A 14,386-nucleotide genomic window follows, 5' to 3' on the forward strand; every position below is an offset into this window, starting at 1 on the left:
AAGTCACAAACCTATTTTTATAGTGACATTAGGCGGCCCTTACTATTCAGCCATCAACCGGCTATGCTTTGTTGTTCCCATTATTAACAAGTGCGTCTCCTATACTGTTATTGCGTATGCAGTGACTGAAAAGGCTGCCAAAAATTTGGAGGCACTCCAATGCCCCTTGCAAGAGACGTAAAGGTCAGAGAGCCTCCTAAAAACAATGTTCCCATTATTAGGAAGTTGGCCTCCCATAGTGTTTGCCTATGCTGTGAAGCAATGGCTGGCAAAAATTTGGAGGCACTCCAATGCCACTTGCAAGAGACGAAGAGGTCAGAGAGCCTCCTAAAAACAATGTTCCCATTATTAGGAAGTGGGTCATCCATAGTGTTTGCCTATGCAGTGAAGCAACGGCTGCCAAAAATTTGGAAGCACTCCAATGCCCCTTGCAAGAGACGTAGAGGTCAGAGAGCCTCCTAAAAACAATGTTCCCATTATTAGGAAGTGGGTCTCCTATAGTGTTTGCCTATGCAGTGAAGCAACAGCTGCCAAAAATTTGGAGGAACTCCAATGTCCCTTGCAAGAGACGTAGATATGTTGATATGGTACATATGGTGGCGATATGGTGGTGGAGGATGAGGTTTTGGAGTAGGAGAACAAGAGCAAATACACAAAATCAGGCAGCGTATATGCTGCTGGTGTTGGTGGTGTTGAGAAGTATGGCCCAATCCAGCCCTTGTTCATTTTTATAAGAGTCAGCCTGTCAGCATTTTCAGTTGACAGGCGAATGCGCCAATCGGTTATAATTCCGCTCTGACAAAACACTAGCGACAGGGCAAGCCAGGACCTCCAAGGCATAGAGAGCCAGTTCCTGCCACATGTACAGCCTGGATACCCAATATTTATAAGGCACAGAGAAATCACGGAGGACGTTGGTACGAGCGGCAAGGTACTCCCTCACCATCTTCCGGAACTTTGCACTCCTTGTGAGAGTACCCCCTGCCTCAGGGCCTGTGCGATGGGAGGGTCTGAGAAAACTCTCCCAGAACTTTGACAGTGTTCCCCTGCCTCTGCTGGATTGCATTTGTGGCTCTCTTGCCTTTACTCCTTGGATGTCCAGCGAACTGTGACCTCTGCCGCCAGTGATTTCAGATGGGAATTTTTTCAATAACGCCGCAACAAGGGCCTTCTCGTACTGCCCCATTTTATTAGGCCTGTCCTGCAAAGGAATAAGATACATAAAGTTCTCCCTGTAGCATGGGTCTAGAAGCATCACCAGCCAGTAATGACTGTCACCCAAAATTTGGACAACAATGGTCACGGAAAAGGCAGCGTAACATAAACTCAGCCATGTGTGCCAGACTGCAAAGAGGCAAGACTTCCGTGTCCTCACCAAGAGGATGACTGACCATGCTCTCCTCCTCATCCTCCTTCTCTTACTCCTCTTCCCTGTCCTCAGGCCATCCATGCTGAACAGACAGTATGGCAGTTGTGCAGGTAGTACCGTCTATAGCGGAGGAAACTAGCTCCAGTTCTTCCTCCTCCTCTTCCTCCTCTTCCTCATTGTCACCCAATCCACGTTGGGATGAGATGAGGCTGAGTGTAATCACCCTGTATGGTTCCTTGCTCCATCTCATCTTGCTCCGCCTGCAATGCATCCTCTTTAATTGAGAGCAGAGAGTGTCTCAGAAGACAGAGAAGTGGGATGTTGACGCAAATTATGGCGTCATCGCCACTCACCATCTTCGTGGAGTCCTCAAAGTTTTGGAGGATGGTACAGATGTCTGACATCCATGTCCACTCCTGAGGTTTATAAGGTTTATATGTTTAGTCTGACCTGAATACCGATGGCTTTGTTGATGCAGGTAGTCAACAACAGCTCTCTTCTGCTCACAAATGCTTCCCAACATCTGCAATGTAGAGTTCCAACGCGTGGAGACATCGCAGACCAGTGGGTGAGCCGGAAGCTGCAAACGCTTCTGAAGCATGGCAAGAGCACACAGGTGGCGTACTTTGACAAGCAGATCCAACAGATCCGGGTAGGTTTTGAGAAACCGCTGAACCACGAGGTTAAGCACATGGGCCAGGCATGGTACGTGTGTGAGGTTGTCTCGCCTCAGAGCCACCACCAGGTTCCGGCCATTGTCACACACGACCATGCCTGGCTGTAGGTTCAGCGGTGTCAGGCACAGATCTGCCTGCTCTTTCAGAGCTGTCCACAACTCTTCAGCATTGTGCGGTTTGTCACCTAAGCATATTAGCTTCAGCACAGCCTGTTGACACTTGGCCGAGGCAGTGCTGCAATGCTTCCAGCTTGCGACTGATGTGGTCATTTCAGAGATGGATGCTGAAGAGGAGGAGGAGGTGCAGGAGCTGTAGATTGTGGGGGCAACCCTGATTGACCCAGGGCCCGCAATCCTCGGCATCGGGAGGACGTGTTCCGTCCCAAGGTCCGACTGGGTCCTGGCTTCCACTATGTTAACCCAGTGTGCTGTCAGCGAGATGTACCGTCCCTGCCCACAAGCACTTGTCCACGTGTCTGTGGTTAGGTGTACTTTCCCAGTAACTGCATTGTTGAGGGCACGGCTAATGTTATACGTTATGTTATTGGATACGTGCTTGTGTAATGCGTGGACGGCACGCCGGGATAATTAGTGGTGGCTGGGGACCGAGTACCGAGGGACTTCCGCCGCCATCAGGTTGCGGAAAACTTCCATTGCCACGAGCCTAAAAGGCAACATTACGAGCGCAAGCAGTCGCGAAATATGGGAATTTAGTAGTGTGGCCTGTGGGGTGTTGGCTGCTTATTTGCGCTTGTGTTCCAAGGACAGGGGTATGAACAACTGAACGCTGCACTTGCCCACGGCCTCGGCCTCATCCTTTGCATGCACCATCATTTCCATCACATCCCCTTCCCTGTCCCTTGCCACATGCCTTGCCCATTTTAAATGGAGGACAATATTTTCCACGTTCACTACAAATGGCTGGATTTAAACCGCAGTGATATGTGATATGTGTGACGGAAAATCTCAGTTTTAAATAGCTGGCCTGTAGTTTACTATTTTTCACAGAGACCTGGTGTCAATAACTTCACTAACACACTGCAACAAAATTTAAATGGAGGCCTGAAATGCCTGAATTTGGAGCACACTTATATGTGATACGTGTGACAGAAAACCACAGTTTTAAATAGCTGGCCTGTAGGTTACTATTTTTCACAGCGACCTCATGTCAATAGCTTCACTGACACACTGCAACAAAATTTGGGGCCAATACTTTCCATGTTCACTACAAATTTCTGGATTTTTATCGCTATAATATGGAAAGAATCTGGCTATATTTTGCTGTGGCAACAAGCAAATGGAGCAGAAAAACAGTGTTCTCTGGATTGCTTTTTAACCAAATAATCAGGATTAAGATAAAAAAAGATAATTATCCCTGGCCCCTGATACCCGGGGCTTTTGTAGAAATATCTGTAACAGAAGCAGCAGACAGAACTGGAATGGAGCCTCTTGTGCTTTATGCACTGCAGTCTGCCACATACACTGCCTGCCTGCCTAATTCCTGCTATCACCACAGATTATATGCAGCTGGATTAGTCCTCAGAAGGACTATTAGTTCAGATGGATATTACAGATATATGTTGTGGAATACCTATACTAACTATAAACAAGCAGATCTCCCCCTGATGCAGCAGCACCTCTCCCTACCCTGCCTGATTCCGGGGTAGACTGACGAGCATGGTTGCGCCCGGTCTTATATACACCTGATGATACTGTGTGGACAGCCAATCACTGTAATGCCACAACCAACATGGCTACAGCATTACTGTGTGTGGCAGGCAATCCCTGCATGTTCATTGGTGCTCTAAAGAGCGCCAAACATGCAGGGAGAGGACTCGAGCTCCCTGCATGTTTTTAATATAGGCAGTATAGGTACCGTCCCAATTTAGGGTCACCTTGCCGCTGGTGGGACGGCTTGTATACTTTTTTTGATCAAAAATAGTTCACTAAGTACCCTATATTTATTATGCAACTTTGCTTTACATTTATATATAATGATGGTAGGGTATGAGATATATTTTTGTCTTTTGTCTTTTGTAGGTTTTGTTTCTTTTTTGCTAGTGTGAACATGCTCCTATTTCTTGCATGTCTACCATCTTAGACCTCAGTTCACATTGCCTGGTTTTTTGTCTTGTTTGCATTCTGTGCAATTTAAGGGTGTGGCATCCCCTTTGTTGAGCTGACTGGTATATATGTAGCTTACCACGGGCCTGGGTGGTCTGGAGTTGGGACCCGGTCCTATTTGTCTACCCTTTTATATGCATTACTTCAACTTTGATATACAGTAAGGTTTTTAATATAGGCAGTATAGGTACCGTCCCAATTTAGGGTCACCATGCCGCTGGTGGGACGGCTTGTATACTTTTTTTGATCAAAAATAGTTCACTAAGTACCCTATATTTATTATGCAACTTTGCTTTACATTTATATATAATGATGGTAGGGTATGAGATATATTTTTGTCTTTTGTCTTTTGTAGGTTTTGTTTCTTTTTTGCTAGTGTGAACATGCTCCTATTTCTTGCATGTCTACCATCTTAGACCTCAGTTCACATTGCCTAGCATTACTGTGTGTGGCAGGCAATCCCTGCATGTTCATTGGTGCTCTAAAGAGCGCCAAACATGCAGGGAGAGGACTCGAGCTCCCGCCCGAGCAACCAGGAAATACTCGCTGAGCGCCAAGCATTTTGAGCAGTGAGATGCTCGAGTGAGTACCGAGCAGTGGCGAGCATGTTCGCTCATCACTATGTGTTGGAAATCAACGTTGCAGATGTTTGGAATGATTTTGAGCAGCAGAGAGCAGTTGTTGAGTACCAGCTTGTCTGACATCTGTGTCCTCCTCCAAAACTTTGAGGACTCCACCAAGATGGTGAGCGGCGATGATGCCATAATTAACATCACCATCCCGCTTCTCTGTCTACTGAAATGCTCCCTGCTCACAATTAAAGAAGAGGCATTGCAGGTGGAACAAGGAGCTGTACAAGGTCATGCTACCCAGCCCAGCCTCATCTCAGCGCAGATTGGATGATGATGAGGAGGGTGAGGAAGGGAACATATACAGTAATACTCTTGGTGAGAACAGGGAAGTCTTGGCTGTTGGCAGTCTGGCACACAAGGCCGACTTTATGTTCCCCTGCCTTAACCGTGACTATCGCATTGTACGCATTTTGGGCATTACAGAAAACTGGCATGGCACGAGAGAATTCTTGGAGACGGAGGTGTGAGGTTTTGATTAAGGAGGATGTCTGTCTTAGATCAGTTGCAGAATGGGAGGCACAGGAGGGGTGATACACAGAAATAAGGGAAGAGATATAGGCCTTTGCAGAACTGTGGACAGCTTGGTGGGTGAGAGAGATGAGTTTTATTGTATTCTGTAATGATTATTTAACCTAACCTGTGCAATAACTGGCACAGGGTAGAGGTCTCAGTAAAGCGGCTTGATAGAAATATGACCCTGGCTGCTGCATTCAGTTGACAATCAAAATCTCTGAGCCATTTTGAGAAGCTTCTCCAACCCATCCTGGAGGGGGGCACCATATACTGTATCATTTGTCCTTTGACTTGCATAAGTGATATATTTGAGCTCAACATCAGTTGACTAGTGCAGCTTTATTTTTCCGGTTCATAGAGTTCAGCCATACCTGAGGATCGCAGGCCGCACTCACTGCTACCTTCTAGTTCTCCATGTCTCTTGGCCTTTTTCTCTGTTGTCTCTGCCCTTAAATGAGTTACATAATAGCGTGAGGGCCCTTCAATGTGAATAAGTGAGGAAACTCTCAAATTTATTGTACACAAGAGGGACCTCCAAAATCTCTAGAGGAGGGCACTTCAAAATGTATGTTACAGGGTCACACGAGGGCTCTCACAAAACTCAGCTTTCCTGCCTACTGCAGGGCCTCTGAACATTTAAATTTAGGGCTGCAAATGAGGAGGAAGGTCAAACCCAACGCTACAATGGGCACATTGTAAACAGCTATTGAATATATAATACAGCAGAGGATGAGGAGCAGGAGGAGGGGAGAGAGGAAGTTGAATATGAAGAGGTGGAAACCCTGACAGAAGTTGGGCCCGCTATTCTTGGCGTGGGTAGGATGTGTGATGTTCCCGTTTGCGCCTTTGTCCCACCCTCCACCAGGTTCACCCAGTGTGCCTTGACAGAAATGTATCGTCCTTGTCCACAACAACTTGTCCAGGTGTCTGTTAGGTGGACCTTCCGGGTTACAGTGTTGGTGAGAGCACGGTACAGATTGTTTAACACGTGCTTGTGTAATGCAGGGATGGCACACTGGGCAAAATAGTGGAGGCTGGGATCATTGTATCGTGGGGCAGCCACAGCCAAGAGATCACAGAAAGACTGTGATGTGGTTGATGTTTGTTGTGTGTGAGCAACCGCAGCTTGTGGGCAGAAGGTATGAGCGCCTACATCCTGAACAACAGATATTGAAGGACATAGCCCAAGCGACATGGCATTGGTTTGACCCGCAGATGCAGATTTGGTATCCCCGTGTTGCGCCCAAGTACTGGGGTGCTTGGCTGCCATGTGGTTTTGCATACTGATGGTGCTTAGGTTAGGTAGAGCGGGGGTGCTCTTGGGAACAGTTGACCCAGTTTTCACTCTGGGCAAACCTCGACCCCTTGGTGCCTGTGTTGATGCTACATATCCATCTTCCTCTGTGTTGCTGTCATGGCTATGCATGCCAACGGTCCAGGTCAGATCAGTGGACTCATCATCGACCACCTCATCTTCCATCTCATCCTCCTTCCCAGTTGACATTGTAGGCTGACCTGATGGCAACTGTGTCTCATCATCATCAGCCTCCTCCTCTGGAGACAGTAAATTATGTTCCGCCAAGTGGCTTTCTTCTGGCCGTAGGTTCTACTTGAGTATCAACACACGCCACCTCTTCTTGTCCCCCTTCAATGCTGCATGGTGATAGGCTAGAGCCAACCAAAGGATACGTAGCAAACAGATCCTCGGAGTGGCCAAGCTTGGGGTCATACAGTTAGGTCCATATATATTTGTACAGAGACAACATTTTTCTAATTTTGGTTCTAGACATTACCACAATGAATTTTAAACAAAACAATTTAGATGCAGTTGAAGTTCAGACTTTCAGCTTTCATTTGAGGGTATCCACATTAAAATTGGATGAAGGGTTTAGGAGTTTCAGCTCCTTAACATGTGCCACCCTGTTTTTAAAGGGACCAAAAGTAATTGGACAGATTAAATAATTGTAAATAAAATGTTCATTTCTAGTACTTGGTTGAAAACCCTTTGTTGGCAATGACTGCCTGAAGTCTTGAACTCATGGACCTCACCAGACGCTGTGTTTCCTCCTTTTTGATGCTCTGCCAGGCTTTCACTGCAGTGGTTTTCAGTTGCTGTTTGTTTGTGGGCCTTTCTGTCTGAAGTTCAGTCTTTAACAAGTGAAATGCATGCTCAATTGGGTTGAGATCAGGTGACTGACTTGGCCATTCAATAATATTCCACTTCTTTGCTTCAATAAACTCCTGGGTTGCTTTGGCTTTATGTTTTGGGTCATTGTCCATCTGTAGTATGAAATGACGACCAATCAGTTTGGCTGCATTTGGCTGGATCTGAGCACACAGTATGAGCACATCAGAATTCATTCGGCTGCTTCTGTCCTGTGTCACATCATCAATAAACACTAATGACAGAGTGCCACTGGCAGCCATGCATGCCCATGCCATCACACTTCCTCAGCCGTGTTTTACAGATGATGTGGTATGCTTTGGATCATGAGCTGTACCACGCCTTCGCCATACTTTTCTCTTTCCATCATTCTGGTAGAGGTTGATCTTGGTTTCATCTGTCCAAAGAATGTTCTTCCAGAACTGTGCTGGCTTTTTTAGATGATTTTTAGCAAAGTCCAGTCTAGCCTTTTTCTTCTTGATGCTTATGAGTGGCTTGCACCGTGCAGTGAACCCTCTGTATTTACTTTCATGCAGTCTTTTCTTTATGGTAGACTTGGATATTGATGCGCCTAACTCCTGGAGAGTGTTGTTCACTTGGTTGGCTGTTGTGAAGGGGTTTCTCTTCACCATGGAAATTATTCTGCGATCATCCACCACTGTTGTCTTTCGTGGGCGCCCAGGTCTTTTTGCATTGATGAGTTCACCAGTGCTTTCTTTCTTTCTCAGGATATACCAAACTGTAGATTTTGCCACTCCTAATATTGTAGCAATTTCTCGGATTTTTTTTCCTATTTTTGCAGCTTAAGGATGGCTTGTTTAACCTGCATGGAGAGCTCCTTTGACCGCATGTTTACTTCACAGCAAAACCTTCCAGATATAAGCGCCACACCTCAAATCAACTCCAGGCCATTTATCTGCTTAATTGAGAATGAAATAACGAAGGGATGGACAGAAGGCAGGCTGACACGCCAAAATAGTGGTTAAAATGGGCTGGTGCGTGCTTTGTAGCAGGCAGTAGGAAATGTTTGTACTACTGCTTTGTGCAGGGCACTCAATGATTTTTTAAGTGGACTAATATGGACAGAAGGCAGGCTGACACCCCAAAATAGTGGTTAAAATGGGTTGATGCGTGCTTTGAAGCAGGCAGTAGGAACTGTTTAGACTACTGCTTTGTGTAGGGCACAAAACGCTTTTTTATGTGGACTAATATGGACAGAAGGCAGGCAGACACCCCAAAATAGTGGTTAAAATGGGCTGATGCGTGCTTTGAAGCAGGCAGTAGGAAATGTTTGGACTACTGCTTTGTGTAGGGCAAAAAACGCTTTTTTAAGTGGACTAATATGGACAGAAGGCAGGCTGACACCCCAAAATAGTGGTTAAAATGGGCTGATGCGTACTTTGAAGCAGGCAGTAGGAAATGTTTGGACTACTGCTTTGTGTAGGGCACAAAACGCTTTTTTAAGTGGACTAATATGGACAGAAGGCAGACTGACACCCCAAAATAGTGGTTAAAATGGGCTGGAGCATTCTTTGTAGCAGGCAGTAGGAAATGTTTGGACTACTGCTTTGGGTAGGGCACCAAACGCCTTTTTAAGTGGACTAATGTGGACAGCAGAAGCCAGGCTCTGACCCTTAAAACAGCAGGGAAAATAGACCGGTGCTAAAAAAAAAAAGGCAGCACAAAATGCTACTTCTATGCGTGCTGGAAAAATATTGCTTTGCCTCCGACAAGAGCTGTTTTAAGATGGACACTGGAAGAACACTACCTAATACACTCCCTACCTAATACACAATCTCTCCCTCCCTGTACTCAAACTTTGTTGTGTGCCTTTGTGGCGCCCCTGCACGTTCAGTCGCCACAGAGGTAGTACATCTCACACAGAGGTGTGGTATCCCACTCTCAGGTAAGGATGGAGTACTGCCCGGGACCCACACACTTGCATCCATTACACTTCAGGAGGGAAGGGCGAAATTGCTCCTAAGGGAGAGTACTGTCCCTGGTCCCTAGCTGGAGGGTGGAACCATGTGGTGGGTGTGGGTGGAGGAAGGAGTTTAGGGGAGCACTTCAGTAAGTATATAAGAAGGGATGGAACGATCTAGAAGCAGCCAGTCCTGCTCAGGAGAGCAGTGAAGGAGGTCTAGGCTCCTGGCTCCAGTGCTTGGAGCAGGAGTTTAGAGGAGTGGGGCCTAGTAAGAGAGGCCCAGGAGAGAGAGAGAGAGAGAGAGGACGGGAGCAGAGGAAGGCTCCAAGAGGAACAGAAGGGATCCTAGGGGCACGGGAAGTGCAGATGCCACCCGTGCACCCGAATCTGCAGGAGCGTAGAGGGATCAAGCCACAGAGGGGCTGGCCCCTAAACTAGTGGAGAACTGCAAGGCTCAACTAGAAACCGGAGGCTTCTGTACTTTCAGAGTGCAGCTACCAACCACCACAATTACATCGCTGAAAAGGTGGCCACAGAGGGTCCAGGGGACTGCAGGTCGCCCGACAAGATTCGAGGCTACTGGCTTGGGACACTGATTGTGAGGCACAGGGCAGGAGGGTGAGAGCCAGCGCAGGAAGACGACCGAGGAAGGCACATAGAACGGGGTCCCGTTTAAGTACTCCTGAGTTACTTGAGAGATTGCTGAACCCCTTCCTTGGTGAATGCAGGATGACGTGGGAGATTACTCTAGTACTGCTAACCAGGAGTTCAACAACTGTGAGTAAACCTTGAAGACTGCACTCCACTGTGTCCTAGAAGTATTATCTGCGCCATCACCTGCCCTACACAGCACCAACATCTACCTCATCTATAACATCACTGCACCGCCCTGGAGCTTAGCTCTACCTGTTGAGAGCTGAACCAACTCTGCTGTGTCACCATCAGCTCCAGGGGATCTGCACCGCAGCGGTGGCTCCATATAGCCGCATACCACAGGTGGCGTCATGAACATTAAACTATAAAAACTGTAATCCCCTTTTATTGACCGCCCTGGGTCACGGACCGGGTCACTGCCACTGTGACATCCTCTGCACCGACCGGCCCGGCACCGAGTACCCCACAGCCCAGGGGGTGCATCACCTTTAGCTCTGAAAGGAGCTATTTTTTGGTGGCATTATGGAGCTAGTGAGCGCCTCCTTTAAACACGGAACTTGTATACACTGCAGGTAGCCCTTAAAAGGGCTTTTGTTTTATCAAGAGGCCTAAACACTCTCTCTAGCAGCTCAGCGATCTCTCCCTAGGCTATTACAATGCAGGCTCCAGATGCAATGTGCACAAAATGGTGGCAGGGCTTAAATAAACCCTATGATGCTGGGCGGCCAGCCAATCACAGCAATGCCACAACCAAGATGTTTGCGGCATTACTGTGATTGGTTAAGAAGCCCAGCATGTTTAGTGGCTGCAAAGAAGGCGCCAAAACTGCAGGGCGGGACATCCGAATATAGCGAGGCGAGTACCCAAATACTCTCAGAATAACGAGTAACCCGAATGCCGTACTATTCGTGCGAATAGCAAATAGTAACGAATACACTCGCTCATCACTACCAAACGCAATTGGATTCGATGGGTGCCAAAACCAAACGTATACACAACACCTTCAAACGGGACCAAAAGCTTCCAAAACACATCAGTTTAGGGGCAGTCACCAGGAAAGTGCCTTCAATTGACCCAGAGTACAAATAGTATAATTATTATTATTTATTATTATAGCACCATTTATTCCATTACGCATTACATGTGAAAAGAAGTCACTGACTGGCACAAGAGCAGAGAGGACCCTGTCCATGAGGACGCACAGTCTATAAGGGCTGGGTAAGGATACAGTAGGTGAGGGTACAGCTGGTCATGCAGCGGTATGGTGGAGCGAGGGTTACTGCAGGTTGTAGGCTTGTCGGAGGAGGTGGGTCTTCAGCTTCCTTTTAAAGGTTTCAACAGTAGGCAACAGTCTGATATGTTGGGGTACACAGTTCAAGAGTAGAAGGGATGCCCAGGAAAAATCTTGTATGTCATTGTGGGAAGAGGAGAGAAGACGGGAGTAGAGAAGGAGATCTTGTGAGGATCGGAGGTTGCATGCTGGTATGTACCAGGAGACTAGGTCACAGATATATGGAGCAGACAGGTTGTGGATGGCTTTGCATGTCATGGTTACGGTTTTGAACTGAAGTCTCTGGCCAATGGGGAGCCAGTGAAGGGATCATAGATTGCAATCTTATAGATTGCTGGAGCCAGACTACTGTAAAAAAGCAGCCATAGAGTGTCCAAGAACCTTCCCACACACTTTTCTTAGCCAGGGCTGCTTCTCGGCACGGTTTACGGGCCCACCAGAGAATCCTCGGGTGGGTCCTGGCTTCTCCATCAGGAGAGTTCATGATAGAGCAAACTTTGCAGCTGCTATGAGGCTCTTGAGCGGGGGAGAAAGGTGGGCCCTCAAAATCAAATCCCCTGGTGGGCCCAATGTTTTTCACTAACACTGGTTCTCAGTAAGACTTGTATTTCACCTCAGCCATATTCTTTAGCTCAGTGAAAGGACTGGCATAGAGGGAAGCTGTATCTACTCCGGCTGTCATTTCTCCGCCACCAGGTTCCGCCCATTGTCACACACGACCATGCCTGGCTGTATGTTCAGCGGTTAGAGCCACAGATCAGGCTGCTGTGTTACAGCTTTCAACAGCTCTGCAGCGGTGGGTGGTTTATCACCTAAGCATTAATCATATTATCTTAAGCACAGCCTGTTGCCACTTGGCTAAGGCAATGCTGCATTGTTTACAGCTTGTGAACAATGTGGTCATTTTGGATATGGAGGCCGAACTGGAAGACGAGGTGCAGGAGCTGAACATTGAGGTTACATTGGCGATTCTGTTTTTTATACTAAAGAAAGATCCTATTGTGTTTTTATTTTGTTTTATTTATTTTTTTACGTCTCTTCAAATGTGTATTGGAGTGCATCCTAATTTCTAATTTTTGGCAGCCCTTGAAATTGTTGCATATGCAATAACAGTATAGGAGACTCACTCCTTAATAATGGGAAGGACAATTCAAATAGATTCTATGTTCTAAAATATTAACTGTCTTATCTGAAATTCTTTTACTGGTGAGGTATCGCAGTATGGATAGCGAATTACACCAATTGAGCAAGGTATTATTGCCTTACACTGCGTGCTGCTGATGCTGCCCCCAAAAAATGAAAATCTATTCTATTCCCTATCGATAACACTGTCAGATGCATTTACAATAGGAACAGGTGCTGCTGCTAGGTGGTATCATCACCAGATACACATGAGTGTTCATTCTAGTCGCATAAATGTCTTCCACAGTCCATAACTTTTTTTTTTTTATTTCTTTGGCTTTATATCCAAGGCATTACCATTGAAAGACTGTTTCGTAACATTTTTTCCATTTTAGCTTGTTATTTGTATGGTTTTTTTTGTTAGTCCTCAAAAGTGGCATAATACTCAACATTAACATTAAGACAGCATTGTTGATATGCTATTTGTGAGCGCCCTACTGAGAATAGGTTTGAACCCTCAACTGCAATACTTTAAATGGAGTGTAATATTTGACACGCTCACAATAATTGCTGGATTATTAGGGCAGTCATATGGGATGACGTCTGATGGCCAAGGTTTCAAGCAGTTGCCTAATAGTATGATATTTGTCAGCGACCAATTGTCAATTGGTTCAACAAAACACAGGTGGCTGACTTTAAAATGAGTAGAATATTTGGCACGCTCCATAAAATTTCTGCATTATTACTGCGGTCATATGGATCACGTGCGTCTGATCATTGAAAAAAGTTCCACAATACAGTAATATGAATAAAACTGAAAAAATCTGGCTGTATTCTGTGAACAAGCAAATGGAGCTGTAAAATAGTGTACACTGACACACTGCTACATTCTATAAATGGAGAACAATATTTTCACAACAAATGGCTGGATTTGAACCGCAGTTATATGTGATACGTCGGACAGGGAACCACGGTTTTAAATAGCAGGCCTGTAATTTACTAATATTATTCTACACAGAGACCTAGTGTGAATAACTTGACCGACACACTGCAACGAAATGAAAATGGAAGAAATTGCTGATTTTGGAACAGTCTTATAGGTGATATGTCTGAAAGAGAACCACGTTTTTAAATAGCAGGCCTGTAATTTATTAATATTATTCTACGCAGAGACCTAGTGTGAATAGCTTGACCGACACACTGAAACAAAATGAAAATGGAAGAAATGGATGATTTTGGAGCACTCTTATAGGTGATATGTCTGACAGAGAACCACGATTTTAAATAGCAGGCCTGTAATTTACTAATACTATTCTTTACAGACACCTAATGTGAATAGCTTGACCGACACTCTGCAACGGAATGAAAATGGAAGGAATGTCTGATTTTGGAAAAGTTTTATAGGTGATACGTCTGACAGAGAACCACGTTTTTAAATAGCAGACCTGTAATTTACTAATATTATTCTACATAGATATCTAGTGTGAATAGGTTGACCGACACACTTCAACAGAATGGAAAAGGAGGCCAATATTTTCCACATTCAGTTCAAATTTCTGGATTTTTATCGCTGAAATATGGAACAGATCTGGCTTTATTCTGCAGTGAGAACAATCAAATGGAGCAGAAAAATGCTGTACTCTAGATTGCTTTTTAAGCAAATAACCAGGATTAAGATAAAAAAAATTGCCCTGGCCCCTGATATACAGGACGTTCAATGGACCCTCTTGCGCTATATGCACTTCAGTCTGCCACATTCACTGCCTGCCTGCCTAAATCCTGCCTAGCACTGATTATATGCAGCTGGATTAGTCTTCAGAATGACTGTTAGTTCAGATGGATATATATATATATATATATGTTGTGGAATACCTATACTAACAGGACGTTCAATGGATCCTCTTGCACTATATGCAC

Source organism: Phyllobates terribilis, unplaced genomic scaffold (genome assembly GCF_046119375.1).
Source record: "Phyllobates terribilis strain yellow unplaced genomic scaffold, ASM4611937v1 Scaffold_11__3_contigs__length_659146591, whole genome shotgun sequence".
Taxonomy (NCBI): domain Eukaryota; kingdom Metazoa; phylum Chordata; class Amphibia; order Anura; family Dendrobatidae; genus Phyllobates; species Phyllobates terribilis.